The following is a 23807-nucleotide window of genomic DNA, read 5'->3' on the forward strand; positions in this document are numbered from 1 at the left end:
AAATTTTTTACCAATGTACCAACATACCTGAGGTAAATGTTGATATTCTCATGATAGCTGAACACAGAATTTCAGTTAGTGATCAATGCTAAGTGTAATAATTGTTATATTATATCACTAATAGTTAAACCCAGAATTTCAGTAAGAGAACAATGCTAAGTGTAATTAGCGATGTATCATTAATATAGAGAAAGCACCAGCACACACACATGGTGGAACAATGTTAGTTTACTCTCTCCTATCACGCTGATACGAGTGCAGCTCAGTTCGGAAACACATGAGGCATTTGTGTTTAAATTAACACGGTATGGTGCAAGAACTCTGTGCTTGTTGTGAAGTACCGTTCTCTGCTGGTGGAGTTTATTATTGTGAGATGCAGATCTTTTTATTTACCATGTGAATTCACCACCATGCATTCCCCTTTTCCTCAGCGTGAACGTGAAGGATGCATTGTGTGAAATATATGGAGCTATTAGCCAACACTCATCCAGATGAACTGTTTATTATTGCCTGAGATTTCAATCATGTAAATCTCGAGTCTGTGCTCCCTAAATTCCACCAATATGTGGACTTTGTGGCTACTCAAACCACATCTCTGTTATGTTGATTCCAGCGTACAAACCGCTCACCAGTCGCTACAAACCAGAACTAAAACAGGTCTGTTATGAGAACACTGACTGGGACATGTTTAGTGAGGCTAAACATGTTTTTATTTATCTGAAACAGGACAGAAACTTTCAGGAATCAATAATGAGACGGAGGATTAAGGTTCAATATGTAGATATTTTATTAACAAACAAGCAATAACAAGCAAATACATAAATGACACATAAATGACCATAACAATACTAATCCATGCAACACATAGCAAAAGAAAAAAAAACAAGCACAACCTCACAGATCAGCTCTTCATCATCCTGCCACCTCTAGACTGGGAGGCCTGTGAAGTCTTGGCAGGAGCTCAACTGATCAGGAAAAATTCTGGCCACTCCCAAATGAGCTTCTGACAAGCTGACATGGACCCTAACTTTTATACCAAACTAAAGTGTGAGCGCTAAGTGTCTTTCTGCATGAGTAGAACAAATTGTGTGCTGGCCGAATGCCCACCCTTCCACTGATGCAAACACACTCCAAGATTTACTTCTGCCCAGATTGTAGCAACTGCTCAAGTATATGGAAACATCAGATTGTACCAAACTGAAAACAGTTATATAAACCTAACCATGAGAATGTGTGAAAAGAAGTTATATAAGTAACATCTGTGTCAACATGTAAAAACTGCTTATCTGAGTGGGTGAGGATAACCCTGATCATGCAAGTAGGCTTTCCTATGTTAAACAACAGCACAAACGCTCTTAGGTAATCTATGCACTCCGCCATCTTGTTACTACTGTTTACTTCCATTGTGCATTTTGCAGAGCCCTCCGTTAAAGACACATCATTGGTTTGAATAGAAACTGATGCAAACACAGTACCAGAGACTGGTACATGAAGGAACAAACCTTCAATCTACTTTCCCTCTCTGTGCATGCAAATCAAACATCCTTCACTCTGGAATCCCAAACCTGGACTTTCAAAGACCAAAGATGATTTACTCCCCTCAAACCAAACATACTCACACTTCATTGGATCGAGGCACCTGAACGAAGTGTTGCAGGTACAGAAAGTCCATTTCTCCACTGAACAGGGCCAGAGCAAAGAACCAACAGACGTGATTCAACTACAGGCCTCTTCCTGCAAGATCTTCCTTCATCAGCTGACAGGTACACGCCTCATGTACTAAAGAGTGAGGTGTTTATTTTCAATACCTTTTCTTTTCAATTCACTTCCACTATCAGCTGATAGCATTCACTTAAATCTGTCTCAAAACATCCTGGTTCTACCCACCATTCGCTCCACTATAGATAATCACATTATTTCCCAGTAATAGTTTAACCTAAAGATTTATACTTTTATTATTACTATTTACTTATTAATGTAATAAGTTAATAACTTAATAATTATGTAATTTTATGTGTTTTAGAGTTCAATAAATATTTTAATGATTCAGAATATAGCGCTGTAAGTTTGATTCCCTGAGTGAGAGAAATAATCGACCTAACAAACTGATCTGTTATAAATCTGGATTTCCTGGTAATTTCCCTAAAACTAACAGTGGTGCCTGTAATTGATTATTAGCTATTAATTACACAGTATAATTCATTAATTGCAAACCTTTTTTCACCAAAACTCACTCACTCAGGAAGTATATATTTTTATATTTTAGCTTGTTTGGTACGATCTGATGAGTCACACATGTGTCTAAGTGCTAATAAATGAGCAAAGCAGCTCCAACACTGTGAGCATCATGTCTGTAAAATGTGAATGCGCTGGTGTACTTTGAGAGCACTCTGATGTTTAAAACTCTTCCCACACTGTGTGCACTGATACGGTTTCTCTCCAGTGTGAATGCGCTGATGTGTTTTGAGATTACTCTGACAATTAAAACTCTTCTCACACTGTGAGCACTGATACGGTTTCTCTCCAGTGTGAATGCGCTGGTGTCTTTTAAGATGAGTCTGTGTATTAAAACTTTTTTCACACTGTGAGCACTGATACTGTTTCTGTCCAGTGTGAATGCGCTGGTGAGTTTTGAAATAACTCTGTTGATTAAAACTCTTCCCACACTGTGAGCACTGATATGGTTTCTCTCCAGTGTGAATGCGCTGGTGTATTTTTAGATCACTCTGTGTCTTAAAACTCTTCCCACACTGTGAGCACTGATACGGTTTTTCTCCAGTGTGAATGCGCTGGTGTATTTTTCGATTACTCTGTGTATTAAAACTCTTCCCACACTGTGAGCACTGATATGGTTTTTCTCCAGTGTGAATGCGCTGGTGTTTTTTTAGACTGCATAGGCAACTAAAGCTTTTCCCACACTGTGAGCACTGATACGGTTTCTCTCCAGTGTGAATGCGTTGGTGTCTTTTGAGATCACTCAAGCACCTAAAGCTCTTCCCACATTGTGAGCAGACGTTTCCTTTTTTTTGTGTGTGACTGAGAGAGGTGTTAATGCTGACAGTACCAGAGGATGTTTGCTGATTACTGGAGCTTCTGGTGGGCGTCAGATCCTCATGTTCAGTCTTAATCTTCACCAGAGTCTCATGTTTATCATGGTTGCAGCTCTTGATGTGATTGTGGAGGTGATTTTGGGTTGTAGAGGAACGTGGACACGAGGAGCAGGAGAAATCCTTGTTCAGTTCTGAAGCAGAAAATAATAAAATACATTTATAACATTATAAATAATAAACTACATTTATAACATTATAAATAATAAAATACATTTATAACATTATAAATAATAAAGATTGTTAGTAAATGTTAAACTGAGATCCGATGCTAAAGTCCTGTAACGTGATTCATTCTGCATTCATCATTTCCTGCTCACACTGATCTGCATGAGCACAATACAAGCTTTCACTGTATGATGCTTCATCCCAGGTGCCTCTGATTCTATTCAATACAAACATCTTACTGAGTTCATCTTTATCTTCAGCTTCTTCCTTCTTCACAGGCTTCATCTGGAAACTTCCACACTGTTGGTCCTCTGGGGTGAGATGTTCCTCAGAGGTGACAAGTTCCACAGGGATCAAGTCTCCTTCATCTGAAATTCCATCAATATGTGAAGAAACTCAGGAAATTGAAGGTTTGGCAGCACAGCACACTATTGTACAGTACAGGTTCTAATCCCACTATCCACTTTCTTTTATTATTTCTACTGATTAGTGACTCCAATACTAACCACACTGTACTGTACCACACTGTCTGGTGGTAAAGTGGCATCATGCTACACATTTACTTACAGAAGAAATCATCATCTTCTTCTTCCTTTTTTATTATTTTCTTCTGAAATTCTTCATGTTGTAGATCCACAGGGGTGACGTGCTCCTCTTCTGCTGACTGCATTATTAAAGATCTAATAGACAGACAGACAGATAGATAAATGAATGTAATTTATTCATCATTAAAGGAAATTCTTTCAGACTGTTTCAACTGGCTGTTGTTATGAACTGAAGCTACTGTGGCACCAGGCAGCATCGAGAGTCCCTGTTGAGTTCAGTACCTGTAAAGTACCTTTTTTCGTCCTGGAATCTGTAAAGATGCTTTACTGTAGAAAAAAGTGCTACACAAATACTTTTGCAACAGATTTTTCTGTGGTGTAGTGTGCTGACCATGGTTGATGGGTAATTCATTGCGGTCATGCCATCTGCACTTTGAAAAAGCTCAGTCGAGCTATCTACACTAAACATTTTACTGTCCGTCTAAACCATGTATTACGGTCCCCCGATTTAGAAGCATTCCAAAAGTTATCAGAAGCATTGAAGAGGGTAAAACTGGTGTTTACAGTTTAATAAACATCATCTGCCATGTTTTGATACACAAAATCAACCATATTCTTGAAGAGCATCGACTCTGTTATTAATGAAAAATTCTGGCATTATTACTGTAGGAATTTGTTGTGATGGGATCTCAAACTTTTTTATTTGAAGTCCAATAAAAAACTGTAAACAAAATTCAACTGTAAACAAAGTTAAAAATATGATGTTTATATAAAAATGTGAGATTTAGTAATGAAGAAACTCATTCTTCATTTTGCTGGATCGGTTCAAATGAATCGGTTCATCAGTACTGAATCATTATGATGCTAACAGTTAGCGGAGCAGCTAATAGTCTGTGTGTTTAAATGAAACTGGAGTTAAAGCTCCTCAAATCGTCAGTAATGTTTTATTATGAACTCTAGTTTTATTATCAATTAGAATGTAGTTATAATTAAATATAAGGGTTATAATTAAATACATATTTTACTTACAGATGAGGCTCTACAATACAAACACAGCAGCTTCTTGTTCTTCTTATGATGTTTAATGGCGGTTGGCAGAACAACTTAAGACGCACCAGCGCCACTAACTGGACTGGAGTTGAACAGCAGCTTAGCAGTAATAAATCTCCATTAGCCTTGTATCTCTCAGGTAGCTTTAGAGAGGACTACAGTCAGTCCTAGACGTTCTTGCAAGCAGTTTCTCTAATGTCATGTTTTGTTTTCCAACATGCTTCTCTAACTCTTTCTTTCTTATACCTTTTGCAATCTGTTAACCCTCTACTGCACGCATTTTGGTGGTACATGAAATTTTTATTATTAAAGTATATTTTGTAAATTTATTGACCCCCCCCCCCATCACAAAATAGTTTTTTTTTTTGTTGTGCAACAATGGTACAGATTCTCAGAGAAAATGATGAATAAACAGATCATAATTAACTTCTCAGAGAGCAGTACTAAATCAGAAAATCTTTTTAAAAATCTCAACAAACAATTAAAAAGGAAAGAAAAAAGCACTGGAAACGTGTATTGTTTCTGGACATGGGTATAGGTTTGTATTATGTAGTGTGTTGTGCCATGCACTAATATTTTGCTCATAAAACTATAAAAAGCAGTTCTTCTCTGCTGTGGTGTGGTACGTTACACTTTGTGCACATAACTTTAGGCATTTTTGTGAACCCAGGAACCCTGTGTGACGGAGCGGTCGGCGTTTGGTTTGTTTGTTTAGGTTAAAGTTGCTCGACAACGCCACCTAGGGGAATATCACCCCTAGGAAATATTTATATAACAAGCACTTAAGGCCCTGAAAGAAAGACACCCAGGTTCGAACACACTTGGAGACCAGAGACGTACTTCCAACACTTAGTCAATTTTATTAACAATTGTTTACAAAAGTTTCCACACGGGACAAGCCACGTTCTGAGACAGACACAGTTAGTATAAAATGATTAGCCACATCACATTTAATACTCTATGGGTCCATTTATAATTTAAAGACAACCAGGGCAGGAAGGAACAGGGCTGAGGGCTTACCAAGGCAGCGGGAAATATGGAAGTAAAGGAATCTCCTACACTACACACCACACGTAATCACACCGCACATGATCAATCACACCCAATGTGCTCTAGACTGCAGGGCAAGTGAAAGGGTTCCACCACCAAAATCCGTCTGCCTCCCGCTTTGGCCCACAGCTCCTGTCCGGCCAGAAGAAAAGAAAGAAAACAAATAATTATAAACACAACAGGTGGTGAAGGGGGGCAACCAATAATAATTAATAACTGAAGAGGCAAAGGACACTTATCTCTCTTGGGTCTCACACAATGAGGTAAGCACAGAGTCCTAGTCTCTTACAGCCCCCTTACACCACACAAACAAAAGACAAAAATAGAAAATACACATACAATACTCCAGTACCATAAACCATAAGTCAAAATAAACATGGAAACGGAAACATGAATATGGAAACAATCATATAAACAAAATATATTTATACAAAACAATAACTCAAATACGATTCAGACAAAACAATAATGTAAACAAAAATAACAAAGTCTGACCAAACAGTACGTAGTTTAGCAAGACCCAATGCAGGCAAAACAGTCTCTCAGGCAAAACAGCAATCCAGACAGAATAGTTCCAGCAGAACACCAATAAGGCAAAACAGTTCTTTAGGCAAAACAGTCTCTCAGGCAAAACAGCAATCCAGACAAAACAATAGTTCCAGCAGAACACCAATAAAGGCAAAACACCAATGAAGGCAAAACAGCAGCACTCAGGAAACTGGAACCAAGCCAGCACGATCTAGGCTAAAAGACCTATCACACATAATACACAACACTTAAAATAATCGACTCACACGATGACCAATTTAAAAATAGATTGTATACCTACCAGGATACAGCAATGCAGTTTTCAGCGCAGTGAAAGTCAGAGTACAGACCAACGGGTACGACAGCTACCGTAGTCACAGTAGTGTAATGTAGCCGCTATTTTCACTCGACTGAAGGCGAAACACGCCAACAGAAACGCAGAAAAACCCCACAACATAGCACCGGTACTACAAACACAAGCCCACATGGCTTTTAATCATTAAGAAGCGATTCACCGGGAGACACAAAGCCAAACTCGTCCATGCCGAACGCCGCCAGTACGGACGTCAGATGCCCCGGAAGAGGAAACAGCAGGAAGTGCACCACAGGTAGTCAACCAATGCCCATACTTATAGCATGGGAAAGGACCGCCCAGCAATTTAAAGGTACCTACAAATCATCCTCAGCTGGAGAGCAGTTTAGATGAAATCAACACAAAACCCCATCCTGCTACACCTGCATCTTCCCTTCTTGTCACACATTATTGGCCAGTGTGAGATATTGTCCAGTCTGATATGTTGGTTAGGGATAGGTGCTGTGGGGCCCTGCTTCCCCCTCTTCTCCTAATACTGTTGGTAAATCCCACCACTGGGTCGCTCTCTCTTCCTGACATCTTATTTGTAATTGCACAAACTATGTGCAAATTCGGACTTAAAGGCATAAAGATGCATGAGGTCACTCCTTATTATGCCATTGTTAGCACAATTCTATCTGTATACATGCCAACATTTCACTGGCTGATGGAGAAATGTGTAGCCATTCAGGGGTACTGTAGAGGCAAAGGTGTGTTCTTCATCAAGGGATTTAGGAAGAACTACTGTCTTCTTCTGACAAATTGTCTTTTTCCTCACTGGTGTCTTGAGTATATTTCCAATGCCAACAAAAACACAATAATAAAACAGTTATTGTCACAGCTTGATATTGCTCCAATATTCCTCAACTATTTTTTTGTATGTTTATATTTAAATTTTTGCTCAAACCTTTTTCTACACTGCACTCATGTGTCAGGAAAGGCAGTCCCACCTTAAAATGATGCTTGATGGTGAATCTCAAACTGTATTAGATTGCTTTTTTATATTTTATATTATGACCGTTCTGATTGGTTGCAATAATTTAAAAAAAAAAACAGGCACTGGACATGGTGCTTAAGAAAACTTTCTGGTGCCTGAGAGCTATTCTGTGCTGTAGAGGGTTAATCTGAGTTTGACTGTTTCCTGTGTATTACAGTGTTTACAGAGTCCAGTGGGGTGATTCCCTATTCTGTATAATGTTTGCATCCAGCGCTGATGTTGCCCTGTGTATTGGAATATGACTGTAGTTACTCTCACCTCAACCTCCAACTCGCTTAGGAAACTAGTTTTTTCACTGCTCATTTGAGAGGTCACGATCATCCTGACCCACTTATGAAAACTGTAGTTTACATGTTGACACAGATGTTACTTATAAAACTTGTTCTTCACATACCTGAGCGGTTGCTACAGTCTGAGCAAATGGTCACCTGTCATAACATTATAAATCAGTGAGATGTGTCTGTGTTTGGGGGGGGGGGGGGTGAAAGGTACCATTAAAAGGTACATAAAACAGTGGTCTTACACAGGTCCTATGAATGTTATTTCTGCACTTAGTTGTTAGAAGTGTGTGAGAAGTGAGAAGTTTTATGGAGAAAATTGTTTGACATTAAAGCATCAAGCAAATGCAAAAAATGCTAAGTGTAATTGCTCCAAAAAGCACAAACTAAAGGATTTACCAACATCATGTGTGGTGGATCTTGCAATAATAATAATCAATAATAAAAAAATAATATGCTGGTTCTGGTTGGTTAACGTTCATCTTCATCTTGTCCTGAACATTCTCCTTGGTCACACCAACAACCTGCATGTTCTCCCTTCAACACTATTATTCCGGGACAACAACACAGCAAACTGACCGAACTCAGTGTACCAGCCCCCACCTGCCAGTAGATAACCAACTTCCTCACTGGCAGAAAACAGCAGGTGAGGCTGGGAAAGTTCAACTCAGGGACCCAAATCATCAGTACGGGTGCTCCACAGGGTTGTGCTCTCTCCCCACTGCTCTTCTCACTGTACACAAATGACTGTATTTCCACGGACACCTTTTTTTGTACCAACATACATGTGGGAAATGTTGATGTTCCCAAAAAGCTGAGCACAGAATTTCAGTTAGCAATCAACACTAACAGTAATTATTTTTAAATTACCAATATGGAGTAATTTTTTACCAACGTACCAACATAACTGAGGTAAATGTTGATATTCTCGATGTAGCTGTATACAGAATTTCAGTTAGTGATCTTAGTGTAATTAGTGATATATTATCTATATGGAGACTTTTTAAACCAATGTAATAATGAGCGAACTGCACCACGGTGTTGTTCCGTCCTGTTTAAAACGCTCCACATTAATACCCATTCCCAGACCAGTTGCCTTGACCTCTGTGGTCATGAAATCCTTTAAAAGAAGGAAATGCTCCATCACAATCAAGTAACACTTACATTGAACACTTACCTAATGTCTCACTCTAGTGTGTAAACCACCTAGACAGGAAGTAGTACCTAAATCTAGCAATGCGTTCAGCCCATAACAGCAAAAATAACATAAACAAGTCAATTAAATTTTGAATGTTTCCAACAAGTTTTTTTTCTAACTCCACTAACCCTTAAACTAGTTTAAGTCTGTTTGTTTAGGTTTAAACCAGATCTTACAGACTTCCAGCACACCATTGTATTAATCTATATAATAATAAGAATAGTTTTTATTATATAGAACCAGAACACCATTCTATTAATCTATAGAATAATAAATAATAAATGTTTACATTATATAAAAACATAACACAATGCTAATAATCTATATATCCCACCACTGTTCTAGTCTTCAAACTGTGCATGTTTTATTATGCTAGTCTGCTTCTGCTCAGTGAATTTTAAGAGGGGCAGCTGAAAGGGTGTCACATTTCCTTAATGATAGTCTGGTCCTGGCCGAGTGAGGTTTCAGGGGAAAATGGATGAGGGTTCGGTGGTAATAGGATCTCTGTGTTAGGGTTGATCTGGTAACGTTTCCTTCATGATGGTGTAGTCCTGGCCAGGGAAGGTTAAAGAGTGGCTGGTGGGTTAGGTGGTGATAAGATGTTTTTACTAGGATTGATCAGGTGTTGTTTCTCCATTAACTATATTAAATGTTCTAAATGTTTTTATTATCACTATCTTGAGTTTTGTCCTTGTCTGGAGAAGCAGAATGTAGCATTGTAGATAGATGGATTATGTGAATTATTAAATAAATCCAATTTAAATTTGACATTTTTCACTTTCTGCTGCATCAACATCTTTAATCTTGTGGAACACCTCTCCTCCTGGTTGCTCCTTCCACTTTAGTGTGATGTTCTGTTCCATCCCATGCTCCTTCAGTTTCTGCTGGATCTGAGGAACAGAAGATGATTTTCTTAGGAACTGATGTGTTTAGTGTAAAAATGGTAAAATAACTGAATCCAGCAGCAGATGATGATTACAGTACAGCCTGCGGATCAGAGCTTGGCAGACTCTGAGGTTCTTGGTGGAATAATGAGGAACTAAACATTATCAGTAGAACCTTGTACAGAGTAAGACCCACCTTCTCCAGGAGTGCTGCCTTTACTGCAGGATCGTTCATGTTCTGATCCGACTGAACCCTAAATCTCAGGATCTGGATCTGACCTGTTATAACTGTTTACACACACAAACACACTTAGTTTATTAAAAACAATTACAATGAATCTAAATATGAGACTGAAAATAAATAACTTGAACTCACTTCTATAACAGAAGAAAGGTTTGAGATCTGAGCACCGAGCATCAGCAGCCTGAAAATTAGATAAACAACCACAATCTTCACCTCCTAGGTTATTATCAGGTTGTCCAGACTTCCAGCTAATGTTGGCCAGGTTGGTCTGATCTAACCACTTCCACGTGATCTTGTACAGACCAATCCAGGTCCAGTCAGAGACCATTCCAGATAGAAGAGAGTTTTCAGTTGAATCTCTTGCACTGGCCAGGTCGGTGTGATACAGTGTGCAGTAACTCTGAGCCTCAAACCAGGTCTTAATCTCTGTCAGATTTAAACACATTGTTAATTCTCCAGTAGTCCTACACTGAACATCATTTCCAGTCTTTTAATTCAGGTTCTTCTCAATTTCAATTCATTTAATGTAAATTTAATTATTCACAAAGAAACAAAACCCTGTAGAACATCTGAAAATCTGCTTAGTCAAAATATACAGACACTAACTTATGTGATGAACATGGTAATGATGTAGAAAGTTTAAAGTATAATATTTTTTATTTTTGTATTATGGCCTCCTAATTTATCATTACTGATTATGATTGACTAAAGCTGCTGCCGTCTGTGTGTTCATATAAATAGAGCTAGTTTGACTGCAGTCATTAAAAAGTACATGGAAGAGTGGTCTCTCGTCAGGCTCAGGATTTCATGCTGCCTGATCATTTGTTAACTAACACATGCCCCCTCCGACACGTTTTCACATGCACGAGGCAGGTTCATATGGGGCTCGGTCTTGCGAATAGAGAGTCACACACTAATCCCCATTATCCCTCATTACTGTGCAGGCACCACTGATCAGCCAGCGGAGGTCGTAATTGTATCAGTTATCTGGCATCCAACCCGCTGGATGAGCCAATCATTTTTGGTGTAGGCGCCCAGCCTGCTATTGGCAGAACTGAGATTTGAACTCGTGAGCTTGAGATATCAGCTCTGGTGTGCTAGAGTGTTTTACCGCTGTGCCACCTCAGCACCCATGTGCTTACAGACTTTTAGTGCAAGCTACTCACATCTGTGTCTATTGGTTGTTTACTTCCCCATACAGCTTCTTGTAACATGCTGTAAATTGTGTTTGCTGTAAAAAAGTGTTTGTGTTTTTGTGATTGTACATAATACTCCTTTGTACCTCCCCACCATCTGTAAAAAACTTGGCCATTCCAGAACTCTCCATTCCTTTTTTTGGGTTGCTGTCATGTTGCATGGTCCACCTCCGCTTCAGCTTCAGTTTTTGGACAAATGGTCTTACATTTTCCTCAAGCCTCCTCTGATACAGTGAAGAATTCATCATGAGATTATTTATACACTCCAAACCAGGCATCAGAAGTGAACTGGAGTCTCTGAGCTTCAGCCTGAAGTTTAACCAAGTCAGCATCACTGTGGATGGTAGCCAGGTCGATGTGATAATCTCTGCAGTAAGTCTCAGCATCACTTCATGTTTTATTCTGCTGGATCAGGTAGTATTTATACTGGACGAGGGGGATGAAGGGGCGACTCCTGTGGATGAGATTATGAAATTAATGTAAAAGACTGGGGGTAAGATGGACACCAAGCACATTCTCTATTGGGGACAAGTCAGGATTGAAGGTGGGCCAGTCCAGTACCCGTACCCTCTTCTTCCACAGCCACGTCTTTGTAATGTGTGCAGCAGGTGGATTTGCATCGTCTTGTTGAAAAATGCTGGACGTCCCTGGAAAAGATGATGTCTTGAAGGCAGCACATGTTGCTCTAAGATCTCAATGTACTTTTCTGTATTAATGCTGCATCACAGAGTGCAAATGACCTTTACCAAGGGTACTGACACGCCCCCATACCATGACACTCCCTGGCACTGACACACCCCCATACCACGACACACCCTGGTACTGACACACCCCCATACCATGACAGACCCTGGTACTGACACACCCCCATACCATGACAGACCCTGGTACTGACACGCCCCCATACCATGACACACCTGGTACTGACACACCCCCATATCATGACAGACCCTGGTACTGACACACCCCCATACCATGACAGACCCTGGTACTGACACACCCCATACCATGACAGACCCTGGTACTGACACACCCCCATACCATGACAGACCCTGAGCTTCTGCAAGATGATTGGAGGATCAGTGGAAAGGCTGAATCCCGTTTTGATTGACAGCTAGTTTGAGCGCTACACCGTCACTTCTCAAACTCAAACTCAAAAGAAGCTTTATTGGCATGACAAATAGGGACATTCGTATTGCCAAAGCAATACACTTCATTAGTCACTTAATCACTAGGAGCTTCAGTCCCATCGCGGATTTTGCGAGTGAAGTCGAAAGACAAACTGCAACCCGTTTCAGGCCATTTTCTTGTAAAAGGAACAGAGGGCAGAATTTATGTGTAAATAAATTGACAAATTTTATAATGTAAGCCGACAATGAGCTTCCCCTCTTTGAAAGACCAGCAGCCGCCACTGCATGACAGACCCTGGCACTGACACACCTCCATACCATGACAGACCCTGGTACTGACACACCCCCATACCATGACAGACCCTGGTACTGACACACCACATACCATGACAGGCCCTGGTACTGACACACCCCCATACCATGACAGACCCTGGTACTGACACACCACATACCATGACAGACCCTGGTACTGACACACCCCCATACCATGACAGACCCTGGTACTGACACACCACATACCATGACAGACCTTGGTACTGACACACCCCCATACCATGACAGACCCTGGTACTGACACACCCCCATACCATGACACACCCTGGTACTGACACACCCCCATACCATGACAGACCCTGGTACTGACACACCACATACCATGACAGACCTTGGTACTGACACACCCCCATACCATGACAGACCCTGGTACTGACACACCCCCATACCATGACAGACCCTGGTACTGACACACCCCCATACCATGACAGACCCTGGTACTGACACACCACATACCATGACAGGCCCTGGTACTGACACACCCCCATACCATGACAGACCCTGGTACTGACACACCACATACCATGACAGACCCTGGTACTGACACACCCCCATACCATGACAGACCCTGGTACTGACACACCACATACCATGACAGACCTTGGTACTGACACACCACATACCATGACAGACCCTGGTACTGACACACCCCCATACCATGACAGACCCTGGTACTGACACACCCCATACCATGACAGACCCTGGTACTGACACACCACATACCATGACAGACCCTGGTACTGACACACCACATACCATGACAGACCCTGGTACTGACACACCACATACCATGACAGACCCTGGTACTGACACACCACATACCATGACAGACCCTGGTACTGATGTCACCCGGTGGGTCGTGGTCCACCCGCGACACAAATTTGTCAATTTTATCAATTTGTCCTAAATGTTGCCAACAACGCCACCTAGGAGTTTAACGAGCTCTAGGAACTCAAATTTTAGTATTTATAAGGAAGGTTTTTCTTTGAGCCTAAGCAAACACAATGCTTTTAAGACCACAGGTTCTTTTTGTCTGGGGTGCAAGCAGTCGAGATGAACCACCACAATTGTCTGACACTTTAAAAATAATTTTTATTGACCATAAAAAGAATTCACATTAAAGTTACTCTTCTCAGCAGGCTAATTACTTTAAAATACTAGGGTGACTTTTACTTACAGTTCAGTACGACTAGGTTAGGGTCATCCCCCATACAACCCCCAACACACACAAATCAATACAAAACCAACACCTGCACATCAATCAAAAGAAAATCAAGCACACACAAAACACTACCTACAAATCACACAATTAAACTACTAACCGATATAACCCACGCCAAATCAATATTAATACTGAAATAAATAAAAGTACAAACAATTACATTAAATACAAAACTAACCCAAACAGAAAAGAAAACAGACAAAAAGCACATACGTAAAATAACCTCAGGGGTTCTATATCATACTCAATTATCTAGACCAGAAAGAAGCCTAAAAATCCCATCCCCAGTACTCTTAAAAAGGGTTCAGTCAGAAGAAGGAAGGAAAATCGTTGGGCGAAACCTCCCTCAGCCACAGCAGGACCAAATCTGTGTCTTCCCGAAGCAGACCCCGAGAACGCGACGCAGCTCAATGTCTCTCTCTCCTCCGCACTGATTCTCCTCCACGTGCTTCACGGTAATCGACCGGCTAGGAGGGAGACAAAGAGAACAAACCGCAGTATTCTGGCCAATACACGGGCATGCAGCAGTATGTCTTCGTTGCTATTCGCTCAAGCGAACACCAGCCGAGTTCAATACTTAACATTTCCACCCACCCTTACGTCATCGGAAGATAATACTCACACTCTGCCCGGGAGTGGTAACCACCAACTCCCAGTGTAAGTCTTCCAAGGCCTGGGTGAAATGTAACACGACAGCAGCCTCCGGTGCAGCTCCTCCACGCTCCTCTTCCGGTGCGTCTCGACCCTTTCGTCTCGCCCGCACGCCGGTCACTCGTGGTTCCAAGTCGCTTCCACACCGATCCCGAGGCTCCGTCTCTCCGGCTCTAGTCACCAACCTAGCACCCGCCACCGTACTGCTCCCCAGTCACTGCATGGCCAGATCTGCTCAGTCTCGTCACGCTCCGGGCAGCGGAGCCGCTGCCACGGCCAACCCGCTCCTCTCTCTTCCTGGCTTCTTTTCCTCTTTCCCATCTCTCCCTTTCCATTCGTCTCTACTGTGTCTTTATCCAAAACAACAGGTTAGCCCCACCTCCCAACCATTACCATTGGTTGCTCAGTTCATGGAGCACAATCGTGATCGGCCGCCGTCGCTGTCCATCAAGCCTTATTACGACAGCAAGCAGTCATTAATTAGGGAGAGAGTCTCAATACCACAAACACCAATTTCACCCCTGTGACACCGACACACCACATACCATGACAGACCCTGGTACTGACACACCCCCATACCATGACAGACTCTGGCTTTTGGACTTGTTGCTGATAACAGTCTGGATGGTCCATTTCGTCTTTGGTCTGGAGCACACGTCCTCCATTACTTCCTCCATTACTTTCAAAAAAGACCTGGAATGCTGATTATAACTCCATCCATCACCAGCTATAACAGTGTGTAACATCAACCATCTCTCCATAACTCCAGTCTAGTTGTATAACTTCATTGTGGTGGAGGAAGCTGCTTAAATTGTTGGAATTATTCTCCAATTCTTTCTCTAACAGCCCATTCCCTTCAGAAGCCCTTACATTTTACTTGTTAATTGTACATTTTAATTGTGATTTATAACCACAACAGGGACTGGTGTGTTTACAAAGACTAAGACTGGGTGCCCCAGCGTCTGGTACAGCATTAGTCCAACATCCTAACTGACAGTTCTGTTATCATAGGATGACCATGCGTTCTCTTTTTCCCGGACATGTCCTCTTTTGAGACCTAAAAAATGCGTCCGTCCGGGATCTTTAAATCACCAAAAATGTCCGGGATTCGGCTTTTCTAGTCTGCACTCGCTATTCTGTGTGTATGTTTTCGCATTGGTTTGTTTTTAGGTCTTTTCAGGAGAGCATCTGTTTTGTTAAAATTTGATTTTCACGTGCACATACTAACACAGAGGCTCTTGTCAACACCGTGATGACCCTGCATTCTGTGGAAATTGCTCAGCAAGCACTAGAAGACACATCTTACTGCTGGGTTTCTACTGATGGGAGCAAGTAGTTAAAGTGAATGAAATCAAAGTTAAAAACACTCCTAATAAGTCAGCTGATACGATTGTACAATACATCAAAAAAACTAAACAATAAAAGGATTTTTATTTATAGGTGACAACTGTTTTTTTAATTTGTTGTTATTATTGTTTAGGGCTTAACGCTGAATGTGAAGAAATAAGATTATCTGACCATAAAGGCCCTTGTTAAAGAGCAGCTGTACATTTATTAAAGTTCAGTAACACAGCTGGATGGTTATTGACTCATTTGTCAACTATTTAAACCTCTACCCCATACACATTACCATGGTGTCACCAACAACATGAAATACCCCCCTCCTTCCCGGAACGTCCTCTTTTTTAAAAAACAAAATATGGTCACCCTAGAACAAATCTTCTTTTTACACCAGAGGAACAATCTCTTGATGTATTTATTTATAGCCTATTCCACTATTCTGATAATATACCTTATGCTTGTATCATATATGTTATGCTGTATACTTTTGTTTACTCCCTTCCAACTACGATCTAGGGTTAGGAATGATGTTAGTCCAGTAGCTATAATGATTATGTACAAATCTAAAGAAAATTGTTCTGCATGCAATTGTTGTTTCAATGATTTCTGTGTGTTAGACCATCTATATGTTGGCATTTAGATTTTGTTCTTTTATTGTAAGTAATACCAATATTAAGAATTAACGTTTACAATCGGTTAAGTTATTTAGTGAACCAACTTAGGATATTTATGTGAAAACTAAGCTTACAGCACCATCGACCACAAATGGTTCATCTCCATGGTGGGCCTAGTGCCATTGTTACTATTCTCTTAAACAGTGTTTATCCTGTAAAAAATGTGAACCAAACGTGGCAGTGATTACCATAGATGTGTGATGTACGAGTACCGTATTTAAATAGGATTTACACATGTGTATTTGATATGCATATATATATATATATATATACTGGTGCTGGTCATAAAATTAGAATATCATGAAAAAGTTGATTTATTTCAGTAATTCCATTCAAAAAGTGAAACTTGTACAGTATATTATATTCATTAATTACACACAGACTGATATATTTCAAATGTTTATTTATTTTAATGTTGATGATTATAACTGACAACTAATGAAAACCCCAAATTCAGTATCTCAGAAAACTAGAATAATGTGACATGGTACAATATTGAAGACACCTGGTGCCACACTCTAATCAGCTAATTAACTCAAAACACCTGCAAAGGCCTTTAAATGGTCTCTCAGTTTAGTTTTGTAGGCTACACAATCATGGGGAAGACTGCTGACTTGACAGTTGTCCAAAAGACGACCATTGACACCTTGCACAAGGAGGGCAAGACACAAAAGGTCATTGCTAAAGAGGTTGGCTGTTCACAGAGCTCTGTGTCCAAGCACATTAACAGAGAGGCGAAGGGAAGGAAAAGATGTTGTAGAAAAAAGTGTACAAGCAATAGGGATAACTGCACCCTGGAGAGGATTGTGAAACAAAACCCATTCAAAAATGTGGGGGAGATTCACAAAGAGTGGACTGCAGCTGGAGTCAGTGCTTCAAGAACCACCACGCACAGACGTATGCAGGACATGGGTTTCAGCTGTCGCATTCCTTGTGTCAAGCCACTCTTGAACAAGAGACAGCGTCAGAAGCGTCTCGCCTGGGCTAAAGACAAAAAGGACTGCTGAGTGGTCCAAAGTTATGTTCTCTGATGAAAGTAAATTTTGCATTACCTTTGGAAATCAAGGTCCCAGAGTCTGGAGGAAGAGAGGAGAGGCACAGAATCCACGTTGCTTGAGGTTCAGTGTAAAGTTTCCACAGTCAGTGATGGTTTGGAGTGCCATGTCATCTGCTGGTGTTTGTCCACTGTGTTTTCTGAGGTCCAAGGTCAATGCAGCCGTCTACCAGGAAGTTTTAGAGCACTTCATGCTTCCTGCTGCTGACCAACTTTATGAAGATGCAGATTTTATTTTCCAACAGGACTTGGCACCTGCACACAGTGCCAAAGCTACCAGTACCTGGTTTAAGGACCATGGTATCCCTGTTATTAATTGGCCAGCAAACTCGCCTGACCTTAACCCCATAGAAAATCTATGGGGTATTGTGAAGAGGAAGATGCGATACGCCAGACCCAACAATTCAGAAGAGCTGAAGGCCACTATCAGAGCAACCTGGGCTCTCATAACACCTGAGCAGTGCCACAGACTGATGGACTCCATGCCACGCCGCATTGCTGCAGTAATCCAGGCAAAAGGAGCCCCAACTAAGTATTGAGTGCTGTACATGCTCATACTTTTCATGTTCATACTTTTCAGTTGGCCAACATTTCTAAAAATACTTTTTTTGTATTGGTCTTAAGTAATATTCTAATTTTCTGAGATACTGAATTTGGGGTTTTTAATTAGTTGTCAATTATAATCATCAACATTAAAAGAAATAAACATTTGAAATATATCAGTCTGTGTGTAATGAATGAATATAATATACAAGTTTAACTTTTTGAATGGAATTACTGAAATAAATCAACTTTTTCATGATATTCTAATTTTATGACCAGCACCAGTATATATATATATATATATATATATATATATATATATATATATATATATATATATATATATATACACAGTATATATATATATATATATACAGTGTATCACAAAAGTGAGTACACCCCTCACATTTCTGCAAATATTTTATTATATCTTTTCATGGGACAACACTATAGAAATAAAACTTGGATATAACTTAGAGTAGTCAGTGTACAACTTGTATAGCAGTGTAGATTTACTGTCTTCTGAAAATAACTCAACACACAGCCATTAATGTCTAAATGGCTGGCAACATAAGTGAGTACACCCCACAGTGAACATGTCCAAATTGTGCCCAAAGTGTCAATATTTTGTGTGACCACCATTATTATCCAGCACTGCCTTAACCCTGCTGGGCATGGAATTCACCAGAGCTGCACAGGTTGCTACTGGAATCCTCTTCCACTCCTCCATGATGACATCACGGAGCTGGTGGATGTTAGACACCTTGAACTCCTCCACCTTCCACTTGAGGATGCGCCACAGGTGCTCAATTGGGTTTAGTCCATCACCTTTACCTTCAGCTTCCTCAGCAAGGCAGTTGTCATCTTGGAGGTTGTGTTTGGGGTCGTTATCCTGTTGGAAAACTGCCATGAGGCCCAGTTTTCGAAGGGAGGGGATCATGCTCTGTTTCAGAATGTCACAGTACATGTTGGAATTCATGTTTCCCTCAATGAACTGCAGCTCCCCAGTGCCAGCAACACTCATGCAGCCCAAGACCATGATGCTACCACCACCATGCTTGACTGTAGGCAAGATACAGTTGTCTTGGTACTTCTCACCAGGGCGCCGCCACACATGCTGGACACCATCTGAGCCAAACAAGTTTATCTTGGTCTCGTCAGACCACAGGGCATTCCAGTAATCCATGTTCTTGGACTGCTTGTCTTCAGCAAACTGTTTGCGGGCTTTCTTGTGCGTCAGCTTCCTTCTGGGATGACGACCATGCAGACCGAGTTGATGCAGTGTGTGGCGTATGGTCTGAGCACTGACAGGCTGACCTCCCACGTCTTCAACCTCTGCAGCAATGCTGGCAGCACTCATGTGTCTATTTTTTAAAGCCAACCTCTGGATATGACGCCGAACACGTGGACTCAACTTCTTTGGTCGACCCTGGCGAAGCCTGTTCCGAGTGGAACCTGTCCTGGAAAACCGCTGTATGACCTTGGCCACCATGCTGTAGCTCAGTTTCAGGGTGTTAGCAATCTTCTTATAGCCCAGGCCATCTTTGTGGAGAGCAACAATTCTATTTCTCACATCCTCAGAGAGTTCTTTGCCATGAGGTGCCATGTTGAATATCCAGTGGCCAGTATGAGAGAATTGTACCCAAAACACCAAATTTAACAGCCCTGCTCCCCATTTACACCTGGGACCTTGACACATGACACATACTGTATATATATATATATATATATATATATATATATATATATATATATATATATATATATATATATATATATATATATATATACAGTGTATCACAAAAGTGAGTACACCCCTCACATTTCTGCAAATATTTCATTATATCTTTTCATGGGACAACACTATAGACATAAAACTTGGATATAACTTAGAGTAGTCAGTGTACAGCTTGTATAGCAGTGTAGATTTACTGTCTTCTGAAAATAACTCAACACACAGCCATTAATGTCTAAATAGCTGGCAACATAAGTGAGTACACCCCACAGTGAACATGTCCAAATTGTGCCCAAATGTGTCGTTGTCCCTCCCTGGTGTCATGTGTCAAGGTCCCAGGTGTAAATGGGGAGCAGGGCTGTTAAATTTGGTGTTTTGGGTACAATTCTCTCATACTGGCCACTGGATATTCAACATGGCACCTCATGGCAAAGAACTCTCTGAGGATGTGAGAAATAGAATTGTTGCTCTCCACAAAGATGGCCTGGGCTATAAGAAGATTGCTAACACCTTGAAACTGAGCTACAGCATGGTGGCCAAGGTCATACAGCGGTTTTCCAGGACAGGTTTCACAGGCTTCGCCAGGGTCGACCAAAGAAGTTGAGTCCACGTGTTCGGCGTCATATCCAGAGGTTGGCTTTAAAAAATAGACACATGAGTGCTGCCAGCATTGCTGCAGAGGTTGAAGACGTGGGAGGTCAGCCTGTCAGTGCTCAGACCATACGCCGCACACTGCATCAACTCGGTCTGCATGGTCGTCATCCCAGAAGGAAGCTGACGCACAAGAAAGCCCGCAAACAGTTTGCTGAAGACAAGCAGTCCAAGAACATGGATTACTGGAATGCCCTGTGGTCTGACGAGACCAAGATAAACTTGTTTGGCTCAGATGGTGTCCAGCATGTGTGGCGGCGCCCTGGTGAGAAGTACCAAAACAACTGTATCTTGCCTACAGTCAAGCATGGTGGTGGTAGCATCATGGTCTTGGGCTGCATGAGTGTTGCTGGCACTGGGGAGCTGCGGTTCATTGAGGGAAACATGAATTCCAACATGTACTGTGACATTCTGAAACAGAGCATGATCCCCTTCCTTCGAAAACTGTACACTGTACAAAAGCAGTTTTCCAACAGGATAACGACCCCAAACACAACCTCCAAGATGACAACTGCCTTGCTGAGGAAGCTGAAGGTAAAGGTGATGGACTAAACCCAATTGAGCACCTGTGGCGCATCCTCAAGTGGAAGGTGGAGGAGTTCAAGGTGTCTAACATCCACCAGCTCCGTGATGTCATCATGAAGGAGTGGAAGAGGATTCCAGTAGCAACCTGTGCAGCTCTGGTGAATTCCATGCCCAGGAGGGTTAAGGCAGTGCTGGATAATAATGGTGGTCACACAAAATATTGACACTTTGGGCACAATTTGGACATGTTCACTGTGGGGTGTACTCACTTATGTTGCCAGCTATTTAGACATTAATGGCTGTGTGTTGAGTTATTTTCAGAAGACAGTAAATCTACACTGCTATACAAGTTGTACGCTGACTACTCTAAGTTATATCCAAGTTTTATTTCTATAGTGTTGTCCCATGAAAAGATATAATGAAATATTTGCAGAAATGTGAGGGGTGTACTCACTTTTGTGATACACTGTATATATATATAAATAATGTATGCTTGTATTTTAATTTAATTACATTTAATTACAATTAATAATGTTAATAAAGTTGTTTATGAATGATGAGGTAAATTATATGCTTTTAATATTGTGGCAACAGTTTGGGGAATCCCCTCAAACATTTTGGGATGAATTCACTGACACCTCACTGACTCTATTGGCGGTATTGGTACAGATTCCCACAGACACACTCCAAAAACTTGTGGAAAGGCTTCCCAGAATATATTAAAACTACGAACAAAAGAGGGAGCAATTCAATACACATGCACATGGTTTTAGAATGGGATATCAGACAAGCTTAGGGTCAGGCGTCCCAATTGTCTGAATAGTGTACAATTTATTTACTGACCAAGTCAGTCATTCATCTGTCTACGTATACAATTAACTACAATTCATTTCTTCATCCATTAAAGACATCATCTACCACACATTCCTTCACTCATCCATCTACTTTACACTATCACCACTAATAGGTCCACACCTCATCATCATACTTTTGATCATGTAGTGATAAATGTTAGTATTAATCTGCAGATATTTAATACCAGTCTAAGTGGAACCAGGTGATATTATTCTTCTCAGAGTTTAAACTAACACACCTACCTGTAAGAAACAGGAGGAGGATCAGAACCTGCTTTATCACTGATACGTTACTGGAGAAGTGGAAAAGTTTTACTGAATGTTCCACCTGAAATAAAATAAAATTAAAAAGCAACATGAATAATCCTACCTCATACAAAATATTAGTAGGTAGTGACTGGTAGAGATAGATAAAGTGTGCATGTGTATAAAATATTAGAAATATAGTGGGGAATAAAAGATATTTGATACACTGCTTTGATACAAGTTTTCCCACCTACAAAGAATGGAGAGGCCTGTAATTTTTATCGTAGGGACACTTCAACTGTGAGAGACAGAATCTAAAAAAAAAAATCTGCTGCTCCATGCAAGATCTCACCTGGTGGGGTAAGGATGATCCTGAGAAAGGTCAGGAATCAGCCCAGAACCACACGGGAGGACCTGGTCAATGACCTGAAGAGAGCTGGGACCACAGTCTCAAAGATTACCATTAGTAACACACTACGCCGCCATGGATTAAAATCCTGCAGGGCACACAAGGTCCCCCTGCTCACGCCAGCACATGTCCAGGCCCGTTTGAAGATCACCAATGACCATCTGGATGATCCAGAGGATCCAGAGGAGAAGGTCATGTGGTCAGAAGAGACCAAAATAGAGCTAGAAACACACAGCCAGTGCAACTAAGGAGTGGCTCCGTAAAAAGCATTTCTCCAGGTCTCCAGACCTGAACCCAATAGAAAATCTTTGGAGGAAGCTGAAACTCAATGTTGCCCAGCGACAGGCCCGAAACCTGAAAGATCTGGAGAAGATCTGTTTGAAGGAGTGGGCCAAAATCCCTGCTGCAGTGTGTGCAAACTTGGTCAAGAACTACAGGAAACGTCTGACCTCTGTAATTGCAAACTAGGGTTTCTGTACCAAATAATAAGTTCTGTTTCTTTATTGTATTAAATACTTATTTCATGCAATAAAATGCAAATTAATTATTTAAAAATCATACAATGTGATTTTCTGGATTTTTTTTAGATTCTGTCTCTCACAGTTGAAGTGTCCCTACGATAAAAATTACAGGCCTCTCCATTCTTTGTAGGTGGGAAAACTTGCAAAATCGGCAGTGTATCAAATTTATTTTCCCCACTGTATATAAATAATAAAGTGTTAATGTTTCAGACGTGTATGTTAGAACTAGTTTCTACACCCAAGGTGTCAAATTGGGTGTGGCTTAATTGAATTTAAATTAAAATTTGTGTGACTTAAACCAGGTCTAAGGGTTCTTTAGTG

The 23807-nt window shown here is 40.9% G+C and overlaps 1 pseudogene; it reads left to right on the plus strand.

The window, feature by feature from the left end:
- The window catches only part of LOC134302895 (uncharacterized), a 657104-nt pseudogene that overhangs the window by 425782 nt on the left and 207515 nt on the right, over positions 1–23807 (plus strand).

The sequence above is a fragment of the Trichomycterus rosablanca genome, chromosome 2, assembly GCF_030014385.1.
Source record: "Trichomycterus rosablanca isolate fTriRos1 chromosome 2, fTriRos1.hap1, whole genome shotgun sequence".
NCBI classification, from domain to species: Eukaryota; Metazoa; Chordata; class Actinopteri; order Siluriformes; family Trichomycteridae; genus Trichomycterus; species Trichomycterus rosablanca.